At 37.7% G+C, this 27,261-nt stretch overlaps 1 non-coding gene across 1 annotated transcript; it reads right to left on the reverse strand.

Annotated features, from left to right (window-relative positions):
* Positions 1-22,516: 22,516 nt before the first annotated feature.
* LOC112788045 (small nucleolar RNA R71) lies at positions 22,517-22,624 on the reverse strand. The gene has a single exon (XR_003195425.1). It is a non-coding gene; the product is annotated as a small nucleolar RNA R71 (small nucleolar RNA).
* Positions 22,625-27,261: the final 4,637 nt, after the last annotated feature.

Genomic DNA, 27,261 nt, shown 5'->3' on the forward strand with positions numbered 1-27,261 from the left:
ATCTGGCAACAGATCATCACCGACTACATTCTACCGAGCACGCATGCCACTCATATCCGCGTCCGTGTGGCAGTTTTGCTATGGGCTATTCTGGAGGGGAGGAGGATCTATGTTCTTCCCCTTATTAGAGATTCGATGTGGAAGGTGATGCAACAACAGAATTACAACATCCCTTTCCGTCGTTGATCACCAGATTAGCCGCTCTATTTGGAGTAGAGAGACGTCCAACAGACCGGACATCTGTCCTCATCAATAAATAGCCATTCCTGCCATACGGAGACTATGACAGACCACCACAAAAGAAGAGGAAGATCACTGAGCCGCCGTCATCAGCAGAGCCCTCAGTACCTCCAGAACCTCCTGTGAGTACACCCCGACTTCAGACACCCTATGAGCTGGGTCAGGAGATCTTGGAGACTCTCCACCATTTTGAGCGCCGCAACGCTCGCCGCTTCCAGTGGATTGTGGCAAAATTCGAGGGTCGAGATTCTGGGCCACCTCCTCCGGATACACCAGAGCATGAGCCCGAGACTAAGGAGCTAGAACCTAAAGAGCCAACAGCTGACGAGCCCCCTGAGCAGACAGCGGCAGAGACCACAGTTGAGGAGTCTACAGTTCAGATAGCAGCAGAGTCATTAGTCAGATAGTTGAGGAACCGGCAGCTGTAGCTGAGCTGAGAGCTGAGACAGCAGCAGAGCCAGCTTGCCAGGCATTTGAGGAGCATAGAGCTGAGCCCACCCCACGGCCTTCCAGTTCCATTATTGTGTATCACCGTCATCACCACCCACCACCGCCAAACGGTGGAGCTTTCCAGAGTTGATCACCCGGTCCGATTTTTAGCACGGAGGACCGTGCATCATCTAAGTGTGGGAGAGAATCTACTATTTTGTTTGGGTGTAAACATTCTCTCCTGAACACTTATCATTTAGTTTACTTTAGTTTTATTATGCTTTTGTAGATATTTTCGGCACTTTACTTCACTTTTTGCTACATATTAGTACTTCGATATATATATATATATATTAGTTGTTTCTAGTTATGTCTAGTATTGCATTTTCATTTTGGTATATATGCATATTGCTTTTTATATTGCATGGTACATAGTATAGATATGGATTGTGATTGGATGATTTGAATAGCCTATGCCTAGTTCATTTTGATCCTAATTGTTCATGTTACTTTTTGCTTGTTGAAAATTAGGAAAAGAACTAGGAAATTTTGAAAAATTTGCATCCATCACTACATACATATAGGAAATAATTTTGGTTAAAAACAATGAGGATTTCCAAGAATTTTGGGCTTTCTAAAGGATTGATTTGGAAAATTGTTCTCAAATTTTCTTGAATGATTTTATGGAACATAGAAGAGTAAAGAACAAATACCTTGTGAGCTTTTGAGCTATATTGAGTGGTTACACATTTTAACAGCTATTTTTGTTCATTGTATGCTATATCTCTTCTATGATTGTAATCTTGGTTTTGCTTGATCATTATTTCCAATGATTGATATTTTGAATTGTATTGAGCATGATTGAGGCCATCTTTGAATTAAACTCACTGATCCCATATAGCCTACCCTTCGCATCTACCATTGTTAACCCCCTTTGAGCTTTATTTACCCCATTATTCTTGATATTAGCACATCACAACCCTAAGCGGAAAAACATGAATTGCCTTGGATTGTATCCTTGATTAGCTTAGGTTGAAGGAGTGTGTTACATTCAAGTGTGGGAGAATCTTTTGGGAAACATTGGTAGTAAAAGAAAATATTTAATTTGGGTATTTATTGAAAATTTTGGAAAATGGGAGTATTCATGTATGAACTACTAAACCATATGCAATTCTAATTTTAAAAAAAAAACGAATAAAGAAATGCATATGTGATGTTTTTGTGAGAAGCATACATGAGTGTTAGTGAATAGAAAATGATGGAAGGTTAGGATTGCATTTTGTTTTGATTTGGTTGGTATAGGTTGATGTGGGAACTTGAACTAATCAAGGATTCAATTGCATTAGTCCACTTGGCCATATCTATCCCACCTTTACGCTAACCCCATTTCAACCATATGAAGTCCTCATGATAATTACATTCATGCATCACTTGTTTGTTGATTGTTAGATGAAAAGCAAATCCTTGAAAGCATGATTGGAAGGAGATTTGAGTGAATTGACCCTAGACACTGAGTTATTAGAGTGTATACACACCTAGTGAGGGTTCAATTACTCAATTATATGTTTCCACTTCTCTTATCATGCATTCTTGCAAGTTGCTTCATTTTAAAACTCAAATGAATTCAATAGATGGTGTTTGCATTGAATTAATTATCTGCTTAGCCCTATATGTATATACTTGCTTGGAATTAGATTGTTTGTTTTCACCAAACTATTAGGACATTATAGATAGATAGATATATAGTATATACATACTTGCATGCATATAGATAGTTGCATTTAATAAGTTGATTACCCCTTTGATCATTTTCCTTGTTGGTTTAGCATGAGGACATGCTATTATTTAAGTGTGGGGGAAACGATGAGTCTATATTTTATGATATATTTTGACTCAATTTGGATGGATTCTATGACATAAACTTACACTTAAGCACCAAAATAGGATACTTTTGTGTTTTGTCCCTAATTTGATCCTAAATGTGAAAACATGTGTTTTAATGCTTAGATTAGTGATTTAAATTCCACCTTTATGCCATTCGATGCCGTGATATGTTTGTTGAGTGATTTCAGGTCATTTAGGCAAAAATGGATTGCTAAAAAGTGGAAGGAAGCATGTACAAGGGAGAAAAAATGAAGAAAACAATGAAAAGCACACACAGAGAAGTGTGCGTGTGCACGAGTACCTGTGCATATGCACAGGTCAACTTTCAGCCAAATGTGCGTATGCACACATCTGTGCGTCCGCATAGGTCCCTGCATGTGATTGCATTAATGAAACACGTGCTTCACGATTTCTGAGGCCTCTTAGCCCATTTGGGAAGGCTGGAATGCTGTTTTGGAGTGCTATATAAAGGAGAATTCAACATATATCAAGAGGAGAGTGATTATTAGGTTTTGTTTTGAGTTTTTCATAGTATTAGGAGTAGGAATAGTGTAGATAGTAGAATTCTCTCTTAGAGTTTTATATCCATTTCCATTATAGCATTTTATAGTAAGTCTTGATCTTTGATTTTGCTTCTTTAATTGTAAGTACTGCCAATTTCCTTTTAATTAAAGCACTTTTACTTCCAATTTCCTTTGGTTCAAGTTACTTTGTTTATGTATGCATGTGTGATTACTCCTTGTGAATAAGCATAATTTGTATGCATATGTGATTACTTCTTTGTATGCATGTGTGATTACTCCTTGTGAATAAGCATAATTTGATATTCGATTTGTAACATGTTGCTATGATATCATGATTATCATCTTGAATTTTACTTGCACCCAATATCTCTAAGAATGCAACAAAGAAATCATTCTTTTGAAAGGAAAATGTTGAAGAATTTTATAAATCTTGGGGCAAGCAAAAGATTAAGAGGAGTGGAGGTTCTGATTGTATGATGGTGTATTGAGGTTGCATGTTTGTGAAAACTTGCATGGAGCTCATAGACAGGAAATGAAATTTAGAGAAGTATTATGGAATTTCTCAAACATCTATTGATCCAAGAAGCAGCGACAAAAGAAAACAAAAGAATAAGAAAAACAAAGAACAAGCCCAAGGCTCTGAGCATCAATTACTAGGAAGAAAAAGAAAGAAACAAGAACTCAAAGAGTTATTGTCCTAGTTACATGCTTGTGGTGGGTTTGTGTCAAAGAGAGAGGCATGAGCAAGTATATCCTAAGGGGTGCGTCAACACCTAATACCTTAGACCAACTGGTTTGGGAGTATTGATTGAAAGCTTATCTTAAAAAGCCGCTTTGAGACATGATACCTAGAGTCGAGGCCAAGATACAAAAAGAAAAGAAAAATGCTAGAAAATAAGTGCTGCTTCAAAGGTGACAATCTATAAAGAGGATTCATAATATCATTTGAATGAAAGTCCTAAGATCTAAGACTTCCAAAATGTAAGGACTAATGAGCACTGGAATCCTTGCATAAACATACAAATTAGAGTTAACCCTACTGTCACTTATTCACTTCACCTACTAAGGCATCATAAGCAATTCTTCAATACATTCCAATTAAGAGAATTCTTTATGCATAGTTCTTTTCTTGCTTGGGGACAAGCAAGATTTAAGTTTGGTGTTGTGATGCCAGGGCATATTGGCTAGTTTTACTAGCCATTTTTTGTATGCTTTAGGTTGGTTTCATGCATTTTCTTAGGAAATAAGCAAGTATTTGGTTGAAAATGCATTCATAACATGATTCAAACAAACATTGTGAATTTTGAATGATTTCATGAGAATTATGCATGAATTGAATGATAAAATAGATGATGCATGATCTCATGATTAAGAGCAAGACTTTGATGTACTTTGTTTGATTGATTTCAGGTAACAAGAAGCAGAGAAGAGCCACGTTAGTGGCTACGTTAATGCCACTAATGTGGCCATTAAAGTGGAAGGAAGGAAAGCTTGGAAAGTTAGTAAGAATGTTAACGCCACTAACGTTAGTGAAGGGCAAGAAGACCCACGTTAGTTTCCATGTTAGTTACATTAACGTGGGAGCTAACGTGGAAGAAAAGCGAAGCCCCAACGTTAGTGAGAAAGTTAATGGCATTAACTTTGAAGAAGGAGCAGCGTTATTGGCAAAAGTGAGTGCCAATAACACTAGCGAAGCAAAAGAAGACCCACGTTAGCTCCCACGTTAGTTACATTAACGTGGGAACTAACGTGGAAGGAAAGGGAAGCACCAACGTTAGTAGAAAAAGTGAGTGCCACTAACGTTTGCGAAGCAAAGGAAGACCCACGTTAATGGCCACGTTAGTTACACTAACGTGGACATTAACGTGGACAAAAGTCTCACCTGGCAGCCTGACCATGCCTTCTTCAAACAAGAATAACTTGAGCCACAAAGCTCCAATTGATGTAATTCTAGTTGCGTTAGAAACCTGACATTCAGAGCTTTCCAACGATATATAATACTCTATAGTGGGCATAAAATTGGAGCACAAACAAGAGGAATCTTTTAAGCCCCAAAAAAATACCAACTGGGTAGCAAGTGTGACGTTAGCCACACTAACTTCAGCACTAATGCTAAGCACCTGGACCTCAACTTGATTCACTTCTCTTTCAAGGACCACCCAACCTCAAGGAAGCAAGCCCACAAGTGTCAACCAATCAAGGCCACAAGAAACATCTAGAATAGGAATTTTCATTTAATTGTAATTTGCTTTTAATTTCATTTTGTACTTTAGGAGAGCCTATATAAGGGCCTTAGTTTTTACATTCAAGGGGGACTGACATTCGGGAATGGGGGATTAAAGAGGGGTCTTCGAACTCCCTCCCCTCACACACTTTTCCTTCTCTTTCTTTTCTTTGTACTTTTCATTTATGAATTTTGAAGTTTCAATTTTAGTTTTAATCTTCATCTTTACTTTTCTGCACTTTTTTTCTTTTCTATTTTGGTAGAGCATTGATCAACTAACTCTTTCATTGGGTTAGAGAGCTCTATTGTGATTCAATGGATCAATTGTAGTTCTTATTCTTCTTCTTATTTCTTTTCCCTTGATTTTACTAGAGAGCTTTCGATCTTCATCCAATTGGGTAATTGTCTCGGAAGAGAAATTTCTCATACTTGGATTTCCTCTGAACTTTGGAAGAGGAATGAGGAAATTATGCTAGAAATGCTCTCTCACATTGGATTAGGTTGGGGGTTGGATGGATATTGTGACATTTAATCTTACCAATACTTTGATCTATGAATGTGTGTGGTATAATCAGTGACCAAACTTCATCTCTTCCTATGAGCAATTAAATCAAGGAATTAGGAAATTGTTCAAGCTTAGAGAGATTGATTGCCAAGGAATTGGGGTCCAATCACTTAAGATTGCCAAGGAGATCAATGAATGCATTGATTGAGGAAGAGATGAGAATGAACTTGATCCAGAGGATTACAATATCTCTTGATCCCAATGTTCATTTTATTTTTAGTTCTTACGTTTACTTTTCTTGCCATTTTATTTTTCTGCACTTTATAGTTTTTCCTTTACATTCATGCAATCTACTTTTCCTGTTGCTCATCACTCCTTAATGATTCATCTGACTAGGATAATTAATGAACCATTGATTGCTTAATCTGTTAATCTCTGTGGGATTCGACCTCATTCTTTTGTGAGTTATTACTTGACGATAATTCAGTATACTTGCCGAAGGGAAATTTGTTGAGAGACAAGTTTCCATGCATCAATAATCAAAACCAATGGAAAAAGAATCACAACTCTTACAACTCCCGCAGCACAAACAACCATAATCACTCATCCAATAACACTAACCAATACAAGAAATCGCAAAACACTTATCAACCGCCCCACAACAATTCACAAGCCCACCAGAATAACTTCTCTACACCACCATTCCATTCACAAAATACCCACCTCAATATCCCAAATAACTTCCAGCAACAACAATCATACCCCAACATACCACCCATTTTCCATTAGGAAACTAGGATCTTAAATCTTGAAAGCCCTTTCCCAAACCACACAATCACTTGCTCAGACTACAAAAAGTTTAGCCAAAGGACAAGAACGACATGAGGCCATAATGAAAAATATTGAAAGACAAGTGGGGCAATTGGCCAAACAAGCTGAACGGCCAGCCAATGTTTTTTCAAGTGATACAATCCCCAACCCAAGGGAGGAATGTAAGGCTGTGCAGTTGAGAAGTGGCAAGGTAGTTGGAGAAGACACAAAGGACATCAATGAGGAAGCAACAGAGCCAAAAGAGAAGGACGAAAGGGACCACAAGAATGATAAAGAGGCACAAACCTCTAAGAAAGGCAAGAAAATCATGAAGCCACAACCAGAGGAGAAGAAAGGAGGAGTGAAGCCTTACATCCCTCCTCTGCCATACCCTCAAAGGATAAAGAAAGAGCTCAAAGATCAATAATTTTCCAAGTTCCTAGAGATTTTCAAGAAGCTGGAAATTAACCTCCCCATTGCTGAAGCATTGGAGCAAATGCCCTTGTATGAAAAATTTCTCAAAGAACTTATCAGCAAAAAGAGAAGCTAGAATGAAAAGGAGACCGTGATCTTGACACAAGAATGTAGTGCAGTAATTCAAAGAGGCATTCCACCAAAACTCAAAGACCCAGGGAGCTTCATCCTATCATGCACCATAGGCAACATAACATTGGAAAGACCCCTCTATGACTTGGGGGCTAGCATCAACTTGATGCCTCTTTCAATGATGAAAAAACTTGCAATAGAGAAAGTTAAGCCTACCAAAATGTCACTTCAAATGGCCGATAGATCATTCAAGATACCCAATAGAGTTGTAGAGAATTTATTAGTGAAGGTTGGGGAATTCATCTTCCCTACTGATTTTGTCATTTTGGACATAGAAGAAGAGGGACACGACTCGATTATCTTGGGGCGACCTTTTCTAGCCACAGCAAGGGCCATCATTGATGTGGATAAAGGTGAAATGATCCTCAAGGTGCATAATGAGCAAATGATCATCAATGTTTTTAAGGCAATGCAATACCCCTCTGAGAAAGAAAAGCACATGAGGGTGAAAATGACAGAAGACTTGGTGGAAGAAGTGTATGAAACCAACGGTCAAAAAGAACAAGAAGAAGAAATAGAAGCAAATCAAGGTGTCACAAGGGAACAAGTGGCTGAAATCTCTCTTGAAGGCAAGACAGAGAAGGTGCCAAAGCAATAATTGAAACCCCTTCTTCCCCATCTCAATTATGCTTTCCTTGGTGGAGAGGATAACCTCTCAATAATCATCAATTTCATCCTTAAACATACATGATGAAGGTAAACTGATTGAGGTGTTGAAAACTCATAAGACAGCCTTAGGATGGACAATTGATGACATCAAGGGAATAAGCCCTGCTATTTGCATGCATAAGATCCTACTGGAAGAAGACTCAAGACCAGTGGTGCAACCTCAAAGAAGGCTTAACCCAACCATGAAGGAAGTAGTTCAAAAGGAGGTAATGAAGCTATGGAATGCTGGAATCATATACCCAATTTCTGACAGCCTTTGGGTGTGTCCAGTTCAAGTGGTACCAAAAAAAGGGGGCATGACAATCATCTTCAATGAGAAAAATAAACTCATCCCTACAAGGACAGTGACGGGGTGGAGGATGTGCATTGATTACAGAAGATTGAATGGGGTGACAAGGAAAGACCACTTTCCTCTCCTCTTTATTGATCAGATGCTAGAAAGATTGGCTGGCCATGCTTACTACTACCTCTTAGATGGGTACTCTGGATACAATCAAATAGTGATAGACCCTAAGGACCAAGAGAAAACTTCCTTCACATGTCCATTTGGAGTCTTTGCCTACAGGAGGATGCCCTTTGGACTATGCAATGCCCCAGCAACCTTTCAAAGGTGTATGGTTTCCATATTCTCTGTCATTTCATGGTGCCAGAAGAAATTGTTCTTGGGCACAAAGTTTCAAGCAAGGGAATAGAAGTTGATAGAGCTAAGATAGAAATCATAGAAAAACTGCCTATGCCTGTTAATGTGAAAGCAGTGAGATACTTTCTTGGGCATGCTGGATTTTATAGAAGATTTATCAAAGATTTTTCAAAAATAGCTAAACCACTAAGCAACTTGCTAGTGGTTGACAATCCATTTTACTTTGATGAAAATTTCAAGCATGCCTTTGAAACCTTGAAAAAGAAACTCATTACAGCACCAATCATCACACCCCCAGAATGGGGACTTCCTTTTGAACTCATATGTGATGCAAGTGATGTTACAATTGGTGCTATATTGGGACAAAAGAAAGACAAGCTGCATCATGTTATCTATTATGCAAGCAAATTAGTAAATGAGGCGTAGAAAAATTATACCACCACAGAAAAAGAACTCTTGGCAGTTGTATATGCATTTGATAAATTTAGACAATACTTGATTGGTTCAAAAGTTGTAGTATATACTGATCATGCTGCTCTCAAGTATCTCATGTCTAAATAGGATGCAAAGCCAAGACTCATCAGGTGGGTGCTGTTGCTACAAGAATTTGACATTGAAGTAAGGGATAGGAAAGGAAGTGAGAACCAAGTTGCAGACCACTTGTCAAGGCTACCACAAGAGATCAACAATAATGCACCACAACCAGTGAATGAAAAGTTCCCAGATGAACATTTCTTTCAAGTCCAGTCAACACCTTGGTTTGCGGATATTGCAAATTACAAGGTTGGAAGAAGAATTCCCCAAGAGTTCACCAAGTAACAAATAAAGAAGTTTCACAGTGAAGCCAAGAAATTCTTATGGGATGAACCCTTTTTGTTCAAGAGATGTCATGATGGAGTAATAAGAAGGTGTGTTCCTGAAAGTGAGATGAGAGACATATTATGGCATTGTCATAGCTTAGCCTATGATGGACATTTTGGGCCAGAAAGAACAGCTTGCTAAGGTGCTTCAAAGTGGCTTTTATTGGCCATCCATATTCAAGGATGCCAGAGAGTTTGTTCAGCAATGCAATGAATGCCAGAGGACAGGAGGCCTAACAAAAAAGAACGAGATGCCTCAAAACTTTATTTTGGAAGTGGAATTGTTTCATCTTTGGAGCATAGACTTCATGGGACCTTTTTCCCCATCATATTCCTTCCGATACATACTAGTAGTTGTGGAATTTGTCCCCAAATGGGTGGAGGCCATAGCAACAACTACATGTGATGCACCAATTGTTCTCCAATTCCTCAAGAAATACATCTTTACCAGATATGGGGTACCTAAGGGTCTTGTTAGTGATGGTGGCAGCCACTTTTGCAACAAACAAATGGAGAAGTTACTCCACAAATATGGGGTAAATCACAAAATAGCCACACCATATTATTCTCAAACCAATGGTCAGGGCGAATTGGCCAAGAGGGAGCTAAAGAGAATCTTAGAGAAGACTGTTGGAGTCACAAGGAAAGACTGGGCAAGAAAGATAGATGATGCCCTGTGGGCATAAAGAACTGCTTTCAAAACCCCAGTTGGGAGATCTCCATTTCAGCTAATATATGGCAAGTCATGTCACCTCCCTGTGGAACTAGAGCATAGAGCTTTCTGGGCCACTAAGCTTCTTAATCTTGACTCTCAAGTAGCAGGGGAGAAAAGACTCTTGCAACTCAATGAGCTGGATGAATTCAGATTGGAAGCTTATGAGAATGCTAAGATACACAAGGAGAGAGCAAAAAGATGGCATGACAAGAAAATTTCAAGGAGAGAGTTTGAGCCAAGGTAGCATGTATTATTATATAACTCCAGTCTCAAATTTTTCCCTGGAAAACTCAAGTCCAAATGGACTGGCCCCTACCTGGTTACCAAGGTTTCTCCATATGGAAATATTGAACTCTTGAATGAAGCCACCAAGAACACTTTCACAGTGAATGGTCATAGAGTGAAGCATTATTTGGGAGGGCCTTGGAACAAGGAGGAGAGCATTCATGAACTGAGATAAACAAGAGAAGAGGACGTCAAGCAAGTGACGATAAAAGAGCGCTTGACAATGACCAAAAGCATAGGTTAGGAATTTTCCTCAAAATTGGAATTAGCATTGTAAGTATAGTCCTAACCCAACAAGTTGACCACCGATCAAATTAGAGGTTCACAAGATGTGTCACAATTCAAAACTAAATCAAAACCGAGAGTATTTGACTCCCGAGTCGTCTCCCAATGAGTACTTTAGAACAATGAGTGTGCGAATCCGGTTGAAGTGATCAAGGGTTTGTGAATGAAGAAATGAACATATAAAGCAATAAAAGAACATGCAAAATTGTAACGATTGAACTAATTAAGAAATTAAAGAACCGACTATGTAATATAAACAAGTAAAGAATAAAAGAGATTAACATGGAAATGTATGAAAGATTAAAAGCATCAAAAAGAGTCTTGGCTTGGAGTGAGCTAAGGGTCCTTTCCTTGTTGGAACCATAACTATGACAATTATGATGATTAGTCTCACTTGATCAACCCTCACATCGGAAGGTAAGTTAAATGGGCATAAGTGTCCTTAACCCACAAATCCTAACTTGCTTGCTAATTACTTTAGCAACAAATTAGCGTTAGTGGGAACAAAAACAATTAACAACCCAAGAATTGAAACTAAATATCGGACATTCCAACTCTAGAAACCCAATTTCTCACTTTACCCAAGCCAAGAACCAAAAATTTAGTCTAAAACCATGTTTGACATTTTGTCAAACACTTGGTGCGCATAAACCTCAAACATGGAAAAAATGAGAAATGGCTTAAAACTAAAAGCAACTATTGATCTCAATCAACAAGAATAATATAAGGAAGCATGAAACAAACATCAAACATTAAATTCATCAACAAGAAATTGAAATTGCAAGAGAGAAGAAAAATTGAACTATAACTTGAATTAGAAGAAAGAGTAATGACAATGTAACTATAAAGAGTAATAACAATAGAATACTTACAATGTAAGCTAGCAAAATCCAAGATAAAAAATGGAAATGGCACTTGAATGTAAAACCCTAATATAAACCCTAATAGAGATGATGAAAAACTTAGAGAAAAACTAACTAAAGCTTCCTACTACTACTCCTAAAACTATCCTCATGATATGCTATGTTATGTCTTCATTTCCTCCTTTAATATGAGCTAGAGAACTTCAGAAATGGGCCTCCAAAGCCCCTAAATCACGAGGCACATGCTATTTTAATGAAGTCATGTGCGGACACCTGTGCGGACGCATAGATACGTGCGTCCGCATGCCTCGCGATAAATCCAGGCCTGTGCGTACGCACAAGAGGCTGTGCGCACGCACACTAAGCGATGCTTGGTTGGATGCGCGACGCGCTCGAAACACTCCATGCGCTCTGATTGGGCGGCTGTGCATATGCACAGGTAGCTGTGCGCACGCACACATCTCTGAGATCATCTCCTTTGATTCTTCATGTTTCCTTCACTTTGCATGCTCTTCTTCCATTTTCTCCAATCCATTTCTACCTTATATACCTGAAATCACTCACAACCAACATCAAGGCATCGAATGGAAGGCAAATAGAATAAAATAGATTAAATAGGCACAAAAGAGCACATTTTCATAATCAAGCACAATTTGGAAGGAAAGTTCAAAAGCATGCTAATCAATGGAATAAGTGCAAGTTTATATGATGAAAATCCATCCAATTCTAACCAGAAATCATCATCAAATATGGATTCATCAATTCTCCCATACTTAAACACTATAATTTCCTCATGCTTAACACACAAAGGAGATATATGAAAGGGAAAATGACTTATGCTATATACTACTTAAATGCATGCAACCATCCTAAGACTAATCACCAAAATATACTATGATGAGAGTTGGTAGAAACAAACCATGAAATTCCAATCCATCACAAGAGAATTTTAGGGCCAATGCAAAGAGTTCATGCATTAAGATCAATGTCTAAAGAATTGAATTGAAGTTGTCAAAACTATCCAATCAAACAACTTGCAAGAAGATGCAATATAAGGTGTAAAAACATAGAATTGAGCGATCGAACCCCTCACCAGATGTGTATCCACTCAATTCTCTTAGTGTTTAGGGTTTAACCACTCAATTCTCCTTTTATCATGCTTTTCAAAGATTTGCGATTCATCTAACAATCAACTAGTATTTAATGCATGAATAACAAATATCATGAGTCTTTAGAGGGATGTAATGGGGCTAAGGTTAGGTAGGATGAAATATGGTTAAATGGACTTAAAGAATTAGTTCTTTGATTAGCTTGAGTGTCCACCCAAACCTACATCACCAATGTACACATGATAATGCAACCTTTCTACCCATTTCTTTTTCTTCTATCTCACTTCACTCATGCATTTTCTTTCCAAAAATGGCATGTGCATCCTTTATTTACTCTTTTTATTCATACTTCGTTATGCACAAATTTTTTTTAATTGAACTATGGATGCATATGTTTTAATTAGTGAAATATGATAAACTCCGATTTTGTGGTTTATCTTGTGCTTAATTTGGGAGATTTTATCACCTTTTCCCACATTTATTCAATGAAATAGCATGGTTTTGCAATTCTCCCTTGATTTGTGCTTAAATGTGAAAACATGCTTTTTAGGCCTTAAAATAGGTAAATTTAATTAACTTTAATTCTATTCGATGCCTTGACGAGTGATTTCAGGTTTATAAGGCAATTATTGGATGGAAAAAATGAGGAGAAAAGCATGCAAAGTGGGAGAACTCATGAAGAAATGAAGGAACAGTAAAGCTGTCAAGCCTGACCTCTTTGCACTCAATCGACCATAACTTGAGCTACAGAGGTCCAAATGAGGCGCTTCTAGTTGCGTTGGAAAGCTAACATCTGCGGTTACAAAATGACATAAAATTTTCTATATATTGCTTCATGTTTATGGGCGCACACGCGCCATGTACGCATGCGCGCCGATGCTGCTTGTGGCCCACTAAAGTGAAATCGCCCCCAGCGATTTTTGAAGCACTTTGGGCCCAACCCAACTCATTTCTAATGCTATTTCATGCAGAATTCAAGCTTGGACAAGGGGGGAGCAATTGTTTAGTAGTATAGCATCATGTAGGTTAGTTTCTAGAGAGAGAAGCTCCCTCTTCTCTCTAGAATTAGGTTAGGTTTAATCTCATCTTTTCATCTTATTTTCTTTATGATTTTTTTGCTTCTACTCTTTCATTCTCAAGATTTGTAGTGTTAATTTTACTTTTATACCTCTTTTATGTTCATGAACTCTTGTTGGAATTAGATATTTTCTTTTATGAAATTTATATTTGATGTTCTTTTATTGATAATTTGAGTTGTTGATTTACTTTTCTTGCAATTGGTAGTTGGTAGTTTTATTATTCTTGCACTTTTTACTATGCTTTCCTTTTATGCCTTCCAAGTGTTTGACAAAATGCTTGGTTGGTCTTTAAAGTAGAATTTTATGCTCTTGGCTTGGGAAGGCAACTTAGGCACTCTTGAGTTACTGATGTCCAAGTGATTGACGACTGGGAGCCATTAACGTTAGATCTCACTAATTGATTTAGTGTAGAACTAGGACTTATGGACTTGGATTGACATAGCTCATTTGACTTTCCTTTATTAGTTAAAGGATGACTTATTGGGGTTGATCCTTGCCAATTCTCATGTTGTGGTTAGTGATAAGGATAGAGATCCTTGACCGTCAACCTTTGCCAATACCCTTTTAGTTGTTAGTTTTTTTTCATTGCTATTTACATTTCATGTCTCTTATCCCAAAAACTCCAAAATATCTTCATAGCCAATAATTGAGCACTTCATTGCAATTCCTTGTGAGACGACCCAGAGTTCAAATACTTCGGTTAATTTTCATTTGGGGTTTGTTACTTGTGACAACCTAAATTTTTGATTGGGAGGATTGTTTGTTGGTGTAGAACTATACTTGCAACGAGATTTCAATTGAGAAATTCTATACCGACACGACAAGTTTTCTTAAATCAGATTTGATAAACTCCGAGTTCGTGGTTTATCTTGTGCTTAATTTGGGGGATTTTATCACCTTTTTTCATATTTATTCAATGAAATAGCATGGTTTTGCAATTCTCCCTTGATTTGTGCTTAAATATGAAAATATGCTTTTTAGGCCTTAAAATAGCTAAATTTAATTCATTTTAATTCCATTCGATGCCTTGATATGTTTATTGAGTAATTTCAGGTTCATAAGGCAAGTATTGGATGGAAAAAATGAGGAGAAAAGCATGCAAAGTGGGAGAACTCATGAAGAAATGAAGGAACAGTAAAGCTGTCAAGCCTGACCTCTTTGCACTCAATCGACCATAACTTGAGCTACAGAGGTCCAAATGAGGCGCTTCTAGTTGCGTTGGAAAGCTAACATTTGCGGTTACAAAATGACATAAAATTTTCTATATATTGCTTCATGTTTAGGGGCGCACACGCGCCATGTACGCATGCGCGCCGATGCTGCTTGTGGCCCACTAAAGTGAAATCGCCCCCAGCGATTTTTGAAGCACTTTGGGCCCAACCCAACTCATTTCTAATGCTATTTCATGCAGAATTCAAGCTTGGACAAGGGGGGAGCAATTGTTTAGTAGTATAGCATCATGTAGGTTAGTTTCTAGAGAGAGAAGCTCCCTCTTCTCTCTAGAATTAGGTTAGGTTTAATCTCATCTTTTCATCTTATTTTCTTTATGATTTTTTTGCTTCTACTCTTTCATTCTCAAGATTTGTAGTGTTAATTTTACTTTTATACCTCTTTTATGTTCATGAACTCTTGTTGGAATTGGATATTTTCTTTTATGAAATTTATATTTGATGTTCTTTTATTGATGATTTGAGTTGTTGATTTACTTTTCTTGCAATTGGTAGTTGGTAGTTTTATTATTCTTGCACTTTTTACTATGCTTTCCTTTTATGCCTTCCAAGTGTTTGGAAAAATTCTTTGTTGGTCTTTAAAGTAGAATTTTATGCTCTTGGCTTGGGAAGGCAACTTAGGCACTCTTGAGTTACTAATGTCCAAGTGATTGACGACTGGGAGACATTAACGCTAGATCTCACTAATTGATTTAGTGTAGAACTAGGACTTATGGACTTGGATTGACATAGCTCATTTGACTTTCCTTTATTAGTTAGAGGATGACTTAATGGGGTTGATCCTTGCCAATTTTCATGTTGTGGTTAGTGATAAAGATAGAGATCCTTGACCGCCAACCTTTGCAAGACCTTTTTAGTTGTTAGTTTATTTTCATTGCTATTTACATTTCATGTCTCTTATCCCAAAAACCCCAAAATATCTTTGATAAACTATTATTTTATGGTTTATCTTGTGCTCAATTGAGTGGATTTTATCCATCTTTCATACACTTGTTCATACAAAATGTATGGTTTTACATTTTCCTTCCTGATTTTGTGCTATGATTGAAAACATGCTTCTTTAGCCTTAGATTTGCTAATATTAATCCTCTCTTATTACCATTCGATGCCGTGATATGTGTGTTAAGTGATTTCATGGGTTACAAGGCAGGAATGGCTGAGAGAATGGAGAAGAAGCTCGCAAAAATGGAAGGAACACAAGAAACTAAGGAGATGACCAGCGAGAAATGACGCGGATGCATGGCTCACGCGACCGCGCGAAATGGCGAAATTGCAGTGACGCGTGCGCGTGCCTAACGCGTACGCGTAGATTGGAATTCTGCAAAGCGACGCGAGCGCGTGCTTGACGCGAACGCGTGACACGCCAAAACGTCCAATGACGCGTTCGTGTGACCAACGCGTACGCGTGACATGCGCGATCTGCAGAAATCTCAGAAAATGATGGGGGTAATTTCGGGCCACGTTTTGACCCAGTTTTTGGCCCAGAAACACAGATTAAAGTCAAGGAACATGCAGAGACTCAAGAAGCATCAATTCGGCGTTTAAACGCCAGAATTGCATGCAAAGGCATTTTACATGCCTCAATGGTGCAGGGATGGAAATCCTTGACACCTCAGGATCTGTGGACCCCACAGGATCATCTCCGTATCTGTGGATCCCACAGGATCCCCACCTACCTCCACTCATATTCTTCCCTCTTCTCAACATTCATCCTCTCTTCCCAATAAACACCCTTCCCTATTACCCCTTCACCACTCACATCCATCCACTATTCCCCATAAACCCCACCTACCTTCAAAATTCAAAATCACTTTCCCACTCACTCCAACCCATATAGCCGAATACACACATCCCCCCATCTCCTCCATATCTTCTTCTTCTTCTTCTTCTTCTTCTATTCTTTCTTCTTTTGCTCGAGGGCGAGCAACATTCTAAGTTTGGTGTGGTAAAAGCATAGCTTTTGTTTTTTCATAACCATTGATGGCACCTATGGCCAGAGAAACCTCTAGAAAGAGGAAAGGGAAGACAAAAGCTTCCACCTCTGAGTCATAGGAGATGGTGAGATTCATCTCAAGGGTCTATAGCTCAGTAGTAGAACATTTGACTGCAAATCAAGAGATCCCTAAGATACCTCAGGGGATACATTTTCCTCCACACAATTATTGGGAGCAACTAAGGGTGGAACATCAAGAGCACTCCATCATCCTTCATGAAATTAGAGAAGATCAAAGAGCAATGAGGGAGGAGCAACAGAGACAAGGAAGAGACATAGAAGAGCTCAAGGACATCATTGGTTCCTGAAGAAGGAAACGCCACCATCACTAAGGTGGACTCATTCCTTGTTCTCAAATTTTCTGTTTTTCGTTTTCTTTTTGTTAAGTGCTTATCTATGTTAGTGTCTTATTACATGATCATTAGTATTTAGTAACTTTGCCTTAAAGTTATGAATGTCCTATGAATCCATCACCCCTCTTAAATGTAAAATGTTTTTAATTCAAAAGAACAAGAAGTACATGAGTTTCGAATTTATCCTTGAACTTAGTTTAATTATTTTGATGTGGTGGCAATACTTTTTGTTTTCTGAATGTATGCTTGAACAGTGCATATGTCTTTTGAAGTTGTTGTTTATGAATGTTAAATATGTTGACTCTTGAAAGAATGATGATAAGGAGAAATGTTATTTGATAATCGGAAAAATCATAAAACTGATTCTTGAAGCAAGAAAAAGCAGTGAATACAAAAATCTTGCAGAAAAGAAAGAAGACAAATGGCGAAAAAAATAGAAAGAAAAAGAAAAAGCAAGCAAAAAAAGCCAAAAGCTCTTAAAACCAAAAGGCAATAGCAAAAAGCCAATAGCCCTTAAAACCAAAAGGCAAGGGTAATAAAAAGGATCCCAAGGCATTGAGCATCAGTGGATAGGAGGGCCTAAAGGAATAAAATCCTGGCCTAAGCGGCTAAACCAAGCTGTCCCTAACCATGTGCTTGTGGCTTGAAGGTGTCAATTGAAAACTTGAGACTGAGCGGTTAAAGTCAAGGTCCAAAGCAAAAAATAGTGTGCTTAAGAACCCTGGACACCTCTAATTGGAGACTTTAGCAAAGCTGAGTCACAATCTAAAAAGGTTCACCCTGTTATGTGTCTGTGGCATTTATGTATCCGGTGGTAATACTGGAAAACAAAGTGCTTAGGGCCACGGCTAAGACTCATAAAGTAGCTGTGTTCAAGAATCAACATACTGAACTAGGAGAATCAATAACACTATCTGAACTCTGAGTTCCTATAGATGCCAATCATTCTGAACTTCAATGGATAAAGTGAGATGCCAAAACTATTCAAGAGGCAAAAAGCTACAAGTCCCGCTCATCTGATTGGAGCTATGTTTCATTAATAGTTTGGAATTTATAGTATATTCTCTTCTTTTTATCCTATTTGATTTTCAGTTGCTTGGGGACAAGCAACAATTTAAGTTTGGTGTTGTGATGAGCGGATAATTTATACGCTTTTTGGCATTATTTTTAGTGTGTTTTTAGTAGGATCTAGTTACTTATAGGGATGTTTTTATTAGTTTTTATGTTAAATTCACATCTCTGGACTTTACTATGAGTTTGTATGTTATTCTGTGATTTCAAGTATTTTCTGGCTGAAATTGAGGGACTTAAGCAAAAATCAGATTCAGAGGTTGAAGAAGGACTGCTGATGCTGTTGGATTCTGACCTCCCTGCACTCAAAGTGGATTTTCTGGAGCTACAGAACTCCAAATGGCGTGCTCTCAACGATGTTGGAAAGTAGACATCCAGGGCTTTCCAGTAGTCCATACTTTGTTTGAGTTTAGACGACGCAAAAGGGCGTTGAACGCTAGTTCTACGCTGCAGTCTGGAGTTAAACGCTAGAAACACGTCACGAACCAGAGTTGAACGCCAAAAACACGTTACAACTTGGCGTTCAACTCCAAAAGAAGCCTCTGCACGTGTAAATTTCAAGCTCAGCCCAAGCACACACCAAGTGGGCCCCGAAAGTAGATTTATGCATCAATTACTTACTTCTATAAACCCTAGTAACTAGTTTAGTATAAATAGGACTTTTTACTATTGTATTAGACATCTTGGGACGTTTAGTTCTTAGATCATGGGGGCTAGCCATTCGGCCATGCCTGAACCTTTGACTTATGTATTTTTCAACGGTAGAGTTTTTACACACCATAGATTAAGGTGTGGAGCTCTGCTGTTCCTTAAAGATTAATGCAAAGTACTACTATTTTTCTATTCAATTCAACTTATTCCGCTTCTAAGATATTCATTCGCACTTCACTATGAATGTAATGATCGTGACAGTCATCATCATTCCCCCATGATCGTGACAGTCATCACCACTTCCGTTCTACCTTAGATTGAATGGATATCTCTTGGATATCTAATACAGGGGACCGAGTCTGAGTTATTAGTATCTTCGTGGTATAAGTTAGAACCCATGGATGGCCATTCCTGAGATCCAAAAAGTCTAAACCTTGTCTGTAGTATTCCGAGTAGGATCTGGGAAGGGATGGCTGTGACGAACTTCAAACTCGCGAGTGCTGGGCGTAGTGACAGACGCAAAAGGAGGGTGAATCCTATTCCAGTATGATCGAGAACCTCCAGATGATTAGCCGTGCCGTGACAGAGCATTTGGACCCTTTTCACAGAGAGGATGGGATGTAGTCATTGACAACGGTGATGCCTTACTGAAAGCTTGCCATGGAAAGGAGTAGGACTGGTTGGATGAAGACAGCAGGAAAGCAGAGGTTCAGAGGAATGAAAGCATCTCTATACGCTTATCTGAAATTCTCACCAATGAATTACATAAGTATTTCTATCTTTATTTTTTGTTTATTTATTATTATTATTCGAAAACTCCATAACCATTTGATATCCGCCTGACTGAGATTTACAAGATGACCATAGCTTGCTTCATACCAACAATCTCCGTGGGATCGACCCTTACTCACGTAAGGTTTTATTACTTGGACGACCCAGTGCACTTGCTAGTTAGTTGTATCAAAGTTGTGACAAATTATGAATTAAGATTAGAGCACCAAGTTTTTTGAGCCATTACCAGGGATCACAATTTTGTGCACCAAGTTTTTGGCGCCGTTGCCGGGGATTGTTTGAGTTTGGACAACTGACGGTTCATCTTGTTGCTCAGATTAGGTAATTTTCTTCTTATTTTATTTTCAAAAAGTTTTCAAAAAAATTTTTTCAAAAAAAAATATTTTCTTCTTTTTCTTTTTTTCCAATTAATATTCGAAAAAAAATTTATTTTTAAAAATATATTTTTCTTCAGAATTTTTTAAGAAAGAATTCTAGAGTTTCATGAAGCATATTGAAGCCTGGCTGGCTGTAAAACCACATCTAATTCATTTGGAATGGGGCTTCCACTTGAAGTTGGATGAAGCATCAGCTGTTATATGCCTGATTTCTATCTTCTAAAGTTTGACTGGCTAGTAAGCCATATCTAACCCTTGGATTGGAGCTTTAGGCTAACATTGAAAGATTCCTGGAATTCTTATTAAAAATTTTTTAATTTCTTATTTCCTTTTTCCTATATGTTTTTCGAAAAAAATATACAAAAATCTAAAAAAAAAATTAATAAAATCATAAAAAATCAAAAAAAAATATTTTGTGTTTCTTGTTTGAGTCTTGAGTCAATTTTTAAGTTGGGTATCAATTGCATTTTTTCTAAAAATCTATGCATTTTTCGAAAATTCATGCATTCATAGTGTTTTTCATGATCTTCAAGTTGTTCTTGGTAAGTCTTCTTGTTTGATCTTGATTTTTTCTTATTTTGTGTCTTTTGTTGTTTTTCATATGCATCTTTGCATTCATAGTGTCTAAGCATTAAAGATTTCTAAGTTTGGTGTCTTGCATGTTTTCTTTGCATCAAAAATTTTTCAAAAATATGTTCTTGATGTTCATCATGATCTTCAAAGTGTTCTTGGTGTTCATCTTGACATTCATAGTGTTCTTGCGTGCATCATGTGTTTTGATTCATAATTTTCATGTTGTGAGTCATTTTTTTTGTTTTTCTCTTTCATCATTAAAAATTCAAAAATCAAAAAAATATCTTTCCTTTTTTCTCTCATAAATTTCGAAAATTTGGATTGACTTTTTCAAAAATTTTTAAAATTCAATTGTTTCTTATGAGTCAAATCAAATTTTCAATTTAAAAATCTTATCTTTTTCAAAATCTTTTTCAAAAATCAAATCTTTTTCATTTTTCTTATTTATTTTCGAAAATTTTAAAAATATTTTTCAAAAATCTTTTTCTTAATTTTATCTCATAATTTTCGAAAATATCATCAACAATTAATGTTTTGATTCAAAAATTTCAAGTTTGTTACTTACTTGTTAAGAAAGATTCAAACTTTAAGTTCTAGAATCATATCTTGTGATTTCTTGTGAATCAAGTCATTAATTGTGATTTTAAAAATCAAATCTTTTTCAAAACTAATTTCAATCATATCTTTTCAAAAATATCTTTTGATCCTATCTTTTTCAAATATCTTTTCTAACTTCTTATCTTCTTATTTTTTTCAAAATTGAATTTCAAATCTCTTTCAACTAACTAATTAATTGTTTATTTCTTATCTTTAGTAAAACTGCCCAACTAAATTTTTACCTTTAATTTTCGAAAATCCCTTCCCTCTTTTTCAAAATTTCTTTTTAAATTAACTAATTATTTTAATTTTTTATTTTAATTTTATTTCATTCCTAATTTTCGAAAATTACTAACCTTTTTCAAAAACTATTTTCAAAATTTAACTTTAAATTTTAATTTTTAATTTTCAAAAATCCTCTCACCTTTCATCTCCTTCTATTTATTTATTCATCTACTAACACTTCTCCTCACCCAAAATTCGAACCCCTTCTTCTCCTCTGAGTTTGAATTCGTCTCTTCTTCATTATTAATCTTCTTTTCTTCTACTCACACAAGGGAACCTCTATACTGTGGTAAAAAGGATCCCTATTATTATTTTCTGTTCCCTTCTTTTTCATATGAGCAAGAGCAAGGACAAGAACATTCTTGTTAAAGCAGATCCTGAACCTGAAAGGACTCTGAAAAGGAAACTAAGAGAAGTTAAAATACAACAATCCAGAGACAACCTTACAGGAATTTTCGAACAGGAAGAGGAGATGGCAGCCGAAAATAATAATAATGCAAGGAGGATGCTTGGTGACTTTACTGCACCTAATTCCAATTTACATGGAAGAAGCATCTCCATTCCTGCCATTGGAGCAAACAATTTTGAGCTGAAACCTCAATTAGTTTCTCTGATGCAATAGAAATGCAAGTTTTATGGACTTCCATCTGAAGATCCTTTTCAGTTCTTAACTGAGTTCTTGTAGATCTGTGATACTGTTAAGACCAATGGGGTTGACCCCGAGGTCTACAGGCTTATGCTTTTCCTGTTTGCTGTAAGAGACAGAGCTAGAGTGTGGTTGGACTCTCAACCCAAAGATAGCCTGAACTTTTGGGATAAGCTGGTCACGACTTTCTTAGCCAACTTCTTTCCTCCTTAAAAGCTCAGTAAGCTTAGAGTGGATGTTCAAACCTTCAGACAGAATGAAGGTGAATTCCTCTATGAAGCTTGGGAGAGATACAAGCAACTAACCAAAAAGTGTCCCTCTGACATGCTTTCAGAATGGACCATCCTGGATATATTCTATGATGGTCTGTCTGAATTAGCTAAGATGTCATTGGATACTTCTGCAGGTGGATCCATTCACCTAAAGAAAATGCTTGCAGAAGCTCAAGAACTCATTGACATGGTTGCTAATAACCAGTTCATGTACACTTCTGAGAGGAATCCTGTGAGTAATGGGACGCCTCAGAAGAAGGGAGTTCTTGAAATTGATACTCTGAATGCCATATTGGCTCAGAATAAAATATTGACTCAGCAAGTCAATATAATTTCTTAGAGTCTGAATGGAATGCAAGCTGCATCCAACAGTACTCAAGAGGCATCTTCTGAAGAAGAAGCTTATGATCCTGAAAACCCTGCAATAGCAGAGGTGAATTATATGGGTGAACCCTAGGGAAACACCTATAATCCTTCATGGAGAAATCACCCAAATCTCTCATGGAAGGATCAACAAAAGCCTCAACAAGGCTTTAATAATGTTGGAAGAAACAGGTTTAACAATAGTAAACCTTTTTCATCATCCACTCAGCAACAGACAGAGAATTCTGAGCAGAATCCATCTAGCTTAGCAAATTTAGTCTCTGATTTATCTAAGGCCACTCTGAGTTTTATGAATGAAACAAGGTCCTCCATTAGAAATTTGGAGGCACAAGTGGGCCAGCTGAGTAAAAGGATCACTGAAATCCTCCTAGTACTCTCCCAAGCAATACAGAAGAAAATCCAAAAGGAGAGTGCAAGGCCATTGATATAACCATCATGGCCGAATCCAAGGAGGAAATGGAGGACGTGAATCCCAAGGAGGAAGACCTCTTGGGACGTCCAGTAATCAATAAGGAGTTTCCCTCTGAGGAACCAAAGGAATCTGAGGCTCATCTAGAGACCATAGAGATTCCATTAAACCTCCTTACGCCCTTCATGAGCTCTGATGAGTATTCCTCTTCAGAAGAGAATGAGGATGTTATTAAAGAGCAAGTTGCCAAGTTTCTTGGTGCAATCATGAAGCTGAATGCCAATTTATTTGGTAATGAGACTTAGGGAGATGAACCTCCCCTGTTCACTAATGAACTAAATGCATTGGATCAACTGAGATTATCTCAGAAGAAACAGGATCCTGGAAAATTCCTAATACCTTGTACCATAGGCACCATGACCTTTGAGAAGGCTCTATGTGACCTTGGGTCAGGAATAAACCTCATGTCACTCTCTGTAATGGAGAAACTGGGAATCTTTGAGGTGCAGGCTACTAGAATCTCATTAGAGATGGCAGATAATTCAAGAAAAGAGGCTTATGGACAGGTAGAGGACATGTTAGTAAAGGTTGAAGGCCTTTACATCCCTGTTGATTTCATAATCCTAGATACTGGGAAGGATGAGGATGAATCCATCATCCTTGGAAGACCCTTCCTAGCCACAGCAAGAGCTGTGATTGATGTTGACAGAGGTGAACTAGTCCTTCAATTGAATGAGGACTCCATTGTGTTTAAAACTCAAGGACATCTTTCTGTAAACATGGAAAAAAGGCACAGTAAGCTTCTCTCAAAACCGAGTCATACAGAGCCCCCACAATCAAACTCTAAGTTTGGTGTTGGGAAGCCACAACCAAACTCTAAGTTTGGTGTTGAACTCCCATATCCAAACTCTAAGTTTGGTGTTGGGAAGTTTCAACAATGCTCTGAACATCTGTGAGGCTCCATGAGAGCCCAATGTCAAGCTATTGACATTAAAAAAGTGCTTGTTGGGTGGCAACCCAATTTTTATTTATCTAATTTTATTTTCATTCTTATTGTTCTTTCATGTTTTATTAGGTTCATGATCATGAGGAGTCACAAAATAAATAGAAAAATCAAAAACAGAATCAAAAACAGCAGAAGAAAAATCACACCCTGGAGGAAGGGCTTACTAGCGTTTAAACGCCAGTAAGGAGCATCTGGCTGGCGTTCAATGCCAGAACAGAGCATGGATCTGGCGTTGAACGCCAAAAACAAGCAGCATCGTGGCGTTCAGACGCCAGAAATGTATACTGAGGAAAGCTGGCGCTGAACGCCAGAAACATGCTGCATCTGGGCGTTGAACGCCCAGAACAAGCATCAATTCGGCGTTTAAACGCCAGAATTGCATGCAAATGCATTTTACATGCCTCAATGGTGCAGGGATGGAAATCCTTGACACCTCAGGATCTGTGGACCCCACAGGATCCCCACCTACCTCCACTCATATTCTTCCCTCTTCTCAATATTCATCCTCTCTTCCCAATAAATACCCTTCCCTATTACCCCTTCACCACTCACATCCATCCACTCTTCCCCATAAACCCCACCTACCTTCAAAATTCAAAATCACTTTCCCACTCACTCCCACCCATATAGCCGAATACACACATCCCCACATCTCCTCTATATCTTCTTCTTCTTCTTCTTCTTCTTCTATTCTTTCTTCTTTTGCTTGAGGGTGAGCAACATTCTAAGTTTGGTGTGGTAAAAGCATAGCTTTTGTTTTTCCATAACCATTGATGGCACTTAAGGCCAGAGAAACCTCTAGAAAGAGGAAAGGGAAGACAAAAGCTTCCACCTCCGAGTCATAGGAGATGGAGAGATTCATCTCAAGGGTCTATAGCTCAGTAGTAGAACATTTGACTGCAAATCAAGAGATCCCTAAGATACCTCAGGGGATACATTTTCCTCCACACAATTATTGGGAGCAACTAAGGGTGGAACATCAAGAGCACTCCATCATCCTTCATGAAATTAGAGAAGATCAAAGAGCAATGAGGGAGGAGCAACAGAGACAAGGAAGAGACATAGAAGGGCTCAAGGACATCATTGGTTCCTCAAGAAGGAAACGCCACCATCACTAAGGTGGACTCATTCCTTGTTCTCAAATTTTCTGTTTTTCATTTTCTTTATGTTAAGTGCTTACCTATGTTAGTATCTTATTACACGATCATTAGTATTTAGTAACTTTGTCTTAAAGTTATGAATGTCCTATGAATCCATCACCCCTCTTAAATGTAAAATGTTTTTAATTCAAAAGAACAAGAAGTACATGAGTTTCGAATTTATCCTTGAACTTAGTTTAATTATTTTGATGTGGTGGCAATACTTTTTGTTTTCTGAATGTATGCTTGAACAGTGCATATGTCTTTTGAAGTTGTTGTTTATGAATGTTAAATATGTTGGCTCTTGAAAGAATGATGATAAGGAGAAATGTTATTTGATAATCTGAAAAATCATAAAAATGATTCTTGAAGCAAGAAAAAGCAGTGAATACAAAAAGCTTGCAGAAAAAAAAGAAGACAAATGGCAAAAAAAATAGAAAGAAAAAGAAAAAGCAAGCAGAAAAAGCCAAAAGCTCTTAAAACCAAAAGGCAAGAGCAAAAAGCCAATATCCCTTAAAACCAAAAGGCAAGGGTAATAAAAAGGATCCCAAGGCTTTGAGCATCAGTGGATAGGAGGGCCTAAAGGAATAAAATCTTGGCCTAAGCAGCTAAACCAAGCTGTCCCTAACCATGTGCTTGTGGCGTGAAGGTGTCAAGTGAAAACTTGAGACTGAGCGGTTAAAGTCAAGGTCCAAAGCAAAAAAGAGTGTGCTTAAGAACCCTGGACACCTCTAATTGGGGACTTTAGCAAAGCTGAGTCACAATCTGAAAAGGTTCACCCAGTTATGTGTCTGTGACATTTATGTATCCGGTGGTAATACTGGAAAACAAAGTGCTTAGGGCCACGGCCAAGACTCATATAGTAGCTGTGTTCAAGAATCAACATACTGAACTAGGAGAATCAATAACACTATCTGAACTCTGAGTTCCTATAGATTCTAATCATTCTGAACTTCAATGGATAAAGTGAGATGCCAAAACTATTCAAGAGGCAAAAAGCTACAAGTCCCGCTCATCTGATTGGAGCTATGTTTCATTGATAGTTTGGAATTTATAGTATATTCTCTTCTTTTTATCCTATTTGATTTTCAGTTGCTTGGGAACAAGCAACAATTTAAGTTTGGTATTGTGATGAGCGGATAATTTATACGCTTTTTGGCATTGTTTTTAGTGTGTTTTTAGTAGGATATAGTTACTTTTAGGGATGTTTTTATTAGTTTTTATGTTAAATTCACATTTCTGGACTTTACTATGAGTTTGTGTGTTTTTTTGTGATTTCAGGTATTTTCTGGCTGAAATTGAGGGACTTGAGCAAAAATCAGATTCAGAGGTTGCAGAAGGACTGCTGATGTTGTTGGATTCTGACCTCCCTGCACTCAAAGTGGATTTTTTGAAGCTACAGAACTCCAAATGGCACACTCTCAACGGCGTTGGAAAGTAGACATCCAGCGCTTTCCAGCAATATATAATAGTCCATACTTTGTCTGAGTTTAGATGACGCGAAAGGGTATTGAACGCCAGTTCTATGCTGCAGTCTGGAGTTAAACGCTAAAAACACGTCACAAACCAGAGTTGAACGCCAAAAACACGTTACAACTTGGCGTTCAACTCCAAAAGAAGCCTCTGCACGTGTAAACTTCAAGCTCAGCCTAAGCACACACCAAGTGGGCCCCGGAAGTGGATTTATGCATCAATTACTTACTTCTGTAAACCCTAGTAACTAGTTTAGTATAAGTAGGATTTTTTACTATTGTATT

This window comes from Arachis hypogaea, chromosome 20, assembly GCF_003086295.3.
Source record: "Arachis hypogaea cultivar Tifrunner chromosome 20, arahy.Tifrunner.gnm2.J5K5, whole genome shotgun sequence".
NCBI lineage: Eukaryota > Viridiplantae > Streptophyta > Magnoliopsida > Fabales > Fabaceae > Arachis > Arachis hypogaea.